Below are 6,105 nucleotides of genomic sequence, written 5' to 3'. Positions count from 1 at the left end.
TATACATGTCATACCCTAGCCTCTCTTTACATGATCACAGTTGTCTTATGAATTAAGTGTCAATTTTAATTTTCATTTGAGTCAAGAAAAGCCTTATAGAAAGGCAAGAAAAAGGAAAACAAAAGAGTCAAGAAAAGAAAAAGAAAAACATAAAAACAAAATGAAAAATCAGAAAAAGAGTCATTTAGGATTTTAACTTCTGTTTTATTTCTTCTTTTATTTTGATTCAAGCCTTGGACTTTCTCTGTTTGTAGTCATACAAGATCTGATTGTTAAGGCCCTGAATCTTCTGCTTTATTTTAACTTTTCTAGATCGAGTCAAGTGTGCAAAGCACAAAATGTCGAGCGTACAAAGTACAAAGTGTCAAGTATGTTAATAAGAGTACCGTGATCAAATAAGAAAGGTTTAAGTCAAGTTGAGGTGATATGTTAACACAAAGTAAGCCCGAGATATGATGGACTAAGTAACATGTCTGATTATGTGGGGACCACATAAGCACCGTGCCTAATTGTACTTTAAACATATCACTTTGGCATCAAAACACTTGTCAAGTTAAACAAACGGACAATATCTACAGTCGGTGATGAAATTTTGACATAATAATATCCAGATGGAAACGCGATCTATGGCTTTGCAAATCAATATGATTCTGTGTTATGATCTTTCTCACAAAAATATTAAAATCATTAGAATTTTTTTTTAAATATTATTGATATATAATATTAATTTCATATTTACTCCTATATTTTATTGTTTATTTTGATTTTGTTTTATTTTAGTTTCAACTTCAAAATGTTATGTATATATTTTCGTTATTTTTAAAATATATGAAAATGCCAAAAAGATTTTAAGTTTTTATTATGTTCGTACATGATTTGTTTAATGATTTGTTTTGTTACCAAGGTCGTTCATGCAAAGTTCGTTGGAAATCTGGGACTTAAACAAATCATTTACAAGTTGAGGGACTGAAATTGGGAGGGCCTATGAACGATTTCTTCTTGACCCTCGAGAGGGTCTGTGAACGAATCTTATCGTTCTAAGTTGTGTGCAGCTATACATGGACTGGTAAATCAAGATTAAATCTGGTTGGAGTTGCAGATGCTGAAGCGAAAAGAAAATGAGAACGTGAAAGCTGATGGTTGAAGCTAAAAATGAACTGATTGCATTCAAAGACAAGGAAAGAAACCAGTCGGCACAAGAAATCCAACAAAAAAAAATTAGATGTCGAGCCTCCCGCATATGATGTTTCTAAAATTTGAGGTTGCCGATCTTTCCCAGAAAATAAGATTGAAGTTCAAGTCTACAAGACCGGAAAATAAAGAACTATTCAAGATCCAATCTGGTTCAAGATCCTGGATCAAGACAAGTACTATGTTTCAAGAAATAAAGACGAAGCAAAGAACTTGACGAAGGTTTCTCGACAAACTCAAGCCTAGAGGGAGATTGTAGGGCCAATATTCTATATTGTTTTTAGGATTGTATATGTCGTTTTAGTTTGCTTTTAGTCGATGTTTTACGTACTCGGCACGTTTATTTTGTATGTATTCGAGAAATGGGGACCCTATAAAAAGGGACACTTTACCATTTCTCCAAAGACTCCAACTTTCACAATTCAAGAAACAACTTTTGGAAATAAAAGCTTTCTCTCTCTACCTTCCATTTTCTCTCTTTGATAATAACAAAACTAAGATCCGAGATCTGAGTGTCGTTGGTGATTTCCGCTAACCAACAACATAGATTGATCCGAGTCAAGTCTTGAGATCTATCTAGAGGACCTACAAGATCCACCTGCCCCATCTCAAGCATAGTAAAGACAATTAAAAATAATCGAGTTGAAGCAAACTGGTTCAACATATCACCGTAAGATAAGAACCCCTTAATGGTAAGAAGAAAATACACTTAGAGGGAATTATGGATGATAGGTCAAGTGAGGTCGTACGAGCATGCCCTAAATATTATTGGACTTCATCCTATATATTTCCTAAGAAAATATTAATTGACTAGAAACTTTCGAGCCCCAATAGTGTATCCTCATAGTCGCCATCCCCTTGGTAACATGTAAACTCTAAGTCTCGTCTAGTATGTACACTTTGGCCTCTTGTTCTATTTTTTGAGAATGCTTCTTTGGCATTTTCATTACATAACGTTTCTCACATTTTCTTTCAAGATCAACTTGTTGGAATAATTTTATTCATTATATATTTTTTTCTTTTCACTTTATTTTTTTATTGTGCACTTAGGCATTTCTTACCTAAAAATATATAACTAAAGACTAAAGCTCATATAAAATTGGACAATGCGGGACGCCACCACTCTTTATTTATTTTCATAAAACGGAGTGGTGTGCTAATTTTAAAGTGCATTCAGTTCTCACCACCTTAGGGTAAGCTTCACTATCCCCCCTAGGATAAGAACCCACAAAATCTAAGATTAATTAGGTTCATTAAGAATATACAATGGAAAACCTTTCAAGACTAGTTGGGCCTACCGACACATCCCAAGTTAAGTACGCCTTCTTTAATATTATCTCATATTATTAGTAGTTAGAAAAACCGATTCCCGATAAATATCCCGACAACGGCGCCGGAAAACTTGATGTGCTAAAAGTAGTTATTAATTTATTAACTAAATAAACGCTAATCTAGACACTAAGTAATAAATTCTAGACTCTTTAACTTAACTAAACTACTAACCGGCAAATGAAACGATCGACGCTAGTACAGCTAAGTAAGTCCGGATATCGAACCCACGAGACTCTTTAAATTACGTAAACCAGCTAAATTAGACGCAACTACAGACACGACTATTTATCTATTATTTGCCTAAGGGGGGGTTTACTAATAAACTAATTTTAACTAATTAAGAAAACTAAAGACGACTAAACTTATAACTTAGACTTAATTCAGATAATGATGAACAACCACCTAGGTTAGAATCTCCTAAGTTTCAGTTATCAATTAACTGAGAGACTATTTAGTTATAGAACTGGGATCGTAAAATAGACGCTTAAGAGAAAACCCGAACAGGACCCCTGACCCTTCTCATGAGACACCTACGGATTTCTAATAAGTTTTAACGCAAACCAGTATTAAAATCAAGTTTCTTTATGGTCGCCTAATTAATTACAAACTAGTTCCTCTATACAAAATCCTACCTTAAAGCGCGGAAATATATTCAATTGACTCGATAGACAAAGTTAATCAATCAAACCTAGACGGACTCCTTACGAAGAACTAAATCTACCAATCCTGATCAACAAAGACCTATCAATAACCTAGCACCTTACAGCTATTTAAGTTAGCAGCACACTTAGGTTTATTTGATTAACTAATATTATTCCTATAATCTTATCACGAAATCAATCATAAAATAGTCAAAAACACAAAGTAGATGACCTAATAGAAACCTATCATAATGACAAACAATAATCAAGGCAACTATGAAATAATAAAACTTAATTAAACAATCCTAAGCACACATATGCATCAATTTAATATAATTAAACCTTTTAACTAGTTCATAAAAACCATAACAATAAATAAATCCCAAGTCAAAATCAAACGTCAACAAAGGTTCATCATAAGTCTAGGCAGTCTATAAAATTTAGCCTAACATCATAAAAGCAAACAAAAGGATAATAAAGGAAATCATGGCGAAAATAAATAAGAACGTAAGATTAAAGGCGATAAAACCCGGAGTCTTCGTTCTTGGATGATAAGCACTTCGCCGGCTGATTTCTAGCCTTCAAACCCACCAAATATTGCAATCCTAAGCTCCAGGAAACCCCAAATTCGGCTCTGGTTCGCAGGGTATGCTTAGGATTAAGTTTAGGGGTGTTTATATAGGTTTCTTGGGCCCAAAACTGATAAAAACGAAGAAAGTTCGAGAAACGGGGTGGCCAAAGCGCCGCGCGGCGGCTTTTTGCCTCCCGGTCGTGCGGCGCTGCGGGCTAGGATTGCTGACCGGTCCGGTTCATTTCCTGATACGGTCCGGTTCAATTCTGATGCGGTCCGGTTCGATTATGATGCTCCGGTTCACCGGTTTGGCTTGTTTTAGCTCTTTTATCACCCTTTTTAACCATAAACAAATCTCGGAACCTACATTATTCAAATATGTTAGTAATATATAAATTATAATAAAAACCAAACAAAAACTAATAAAATATTAATTAAAATATACAGGGGATTTATATATATTTAGCTTTATATCACTGACAGATGAAATCGTGCATACTCATCCATGGAAAATGACCTTAGGGTATTGCTTGATAACGGGGGTATATCTTGTAGTGGGGATTACATTCTAAGATTGCTTATAAACAAATTATTTTCAATCAAACTGAATCTAAGGCTTAAGTCAAGTTTGGGTGATTTGGACAAAATCAAATTAAGCTTGAATCAAGATTAGAACCGATAGCTTCTGATATTTTATGCTTACTTGAACCAATTAAATCATATCACAGAAAATTCTGAAAAATTTATTGGAAGGTTTAAGTGGAAAACAATACCAATGACCTACTTAACACCAATCATAATAAAAACTGAAAATAAAAATGTGACAGAAGGAAAATTTAGTCAATATGATTCCCTGCTCGAACTCACAAAAATATGTACTGCTTTTATAGTTTTACATTTTCGTATTACATTTTTGTTTTTGATAAATTGAAAATACAAAAAGATTTTAATTTGATTTTATATAAATTTCAAAACTAAAAAAGATTTTATTTTATGCTTTATTTTTGACTTACCGAGTGAGCAAACTATTCAAAAACAAAAACAAAAGTTTTTCCCACATTTTAAGATTAAATCATGCTTAAAGTATTATTCTTAAAGTAAATTCGCTTAATTTATTCATTTCCGATCAACATTTGGTCGAGTTAACGCAAATAATATTATTTTATCACATTTGAAACCCTGATGGGATTTAAATGATTGTTTAATCACATTGAATGAATTTGATTCATTCGTTAACAGAGATGCCTATTTGTTATAACAATATTAACGAATGAAAGGTCATTTGCTAAAATCCATAGCGTATGAGACTTATTCGTTATGGATGCACATTCGCTTCTGCTGACATATAACGAATGTGGTCATTCGTGTACTGTTGTAACGAATGAAAGATTAAGGTATCTATTCGTTAAAAATCAACGAATGAACGGGTTATTCGTTAAAAAATTTAACAAATGAAGGTCATTTTTGTGATTTTAAACGAATAACGTATTTAAGTTAACAAATGGAGGCCTATTCGTTAATTCAAATTAACGAATCGCCTAGGTTTGTGTGACATTATTGGTGAGGGGTTTATAATCCAAATACGATGAATCAATGTTCATTCGTCATCCACTATTTCATTGATAAAACAGAGAGGAACTATAGCAAAATTTCTCCAGCAATCCTAATCTTGTGTTTACCCAATCTAACTGTTCGCTTCCTATTCTACAGGTAAATGCGTGTCCAATGATACAAATTTTGTGATATTCGACCATAGATTTAGGATTTAATCGACAATTAATTAACTAATAAAAACAAGAGCATCTACACTCTGATTCTTGATTATTTGGGTGTAATCAATGTGTATTGAGGATTGAGGACCACTGTCGATTACATTTGTTAGGGTTAATTGGAGTTTCTTTCAATAAATCGGTAAAGTTTAGATGCAGATTTATCGATTTTGACTTTTCATATTCAGGTTATTTTGACTTGGAATTCGATGGCTAAAATTAGTAGAACATTGCTTATTCGTTAAAGTAAATGGTTATTAACACGAATAATTTACTTAATTGTTAAAGTAACGAATGATATAGTTATTCGTTTGGGTAACGAATAGCCTCTTCTTTCGTTATTCTAGCGAATGGGTGGGTGATTCGTTAGGATAACGAATGAACTGATTTTATAAGGTAACGAATAAGGTTCTTGATTCACTAACATAATGAATAGGATAGTGATTCGTTAAAGCATTAAAATAACGAATGTACTCATTCGTTCAAATAAAACTAACGAATGAGAGTTCATTCGTTAATCAGAAATAATAATTTTGATTATTTTAATACTAACGTGTTCATTTTTAACAGTATGGCTGATGAAAATGTTCCGAATCCCATT

Source organism: Bidens hawaiensis, unplaced genomic scaffold, assembly GCF_021521415.1.
Source record: "Bidens hawaiensis isolate Kalapana, Puna unplaced genomic scaffold, B.hawaiensis_p1.1 tig00000697_1, whole genome shotgun sequence".
NCBI lineage: Eukaryota > Viridiplantae > Streptophyta > Magnoliopsida > Asterales > Asteraceae > Bidens > Bidens hawaiensis.
This window is presented reverse-complemented; position numbering follows the sequence as displayed.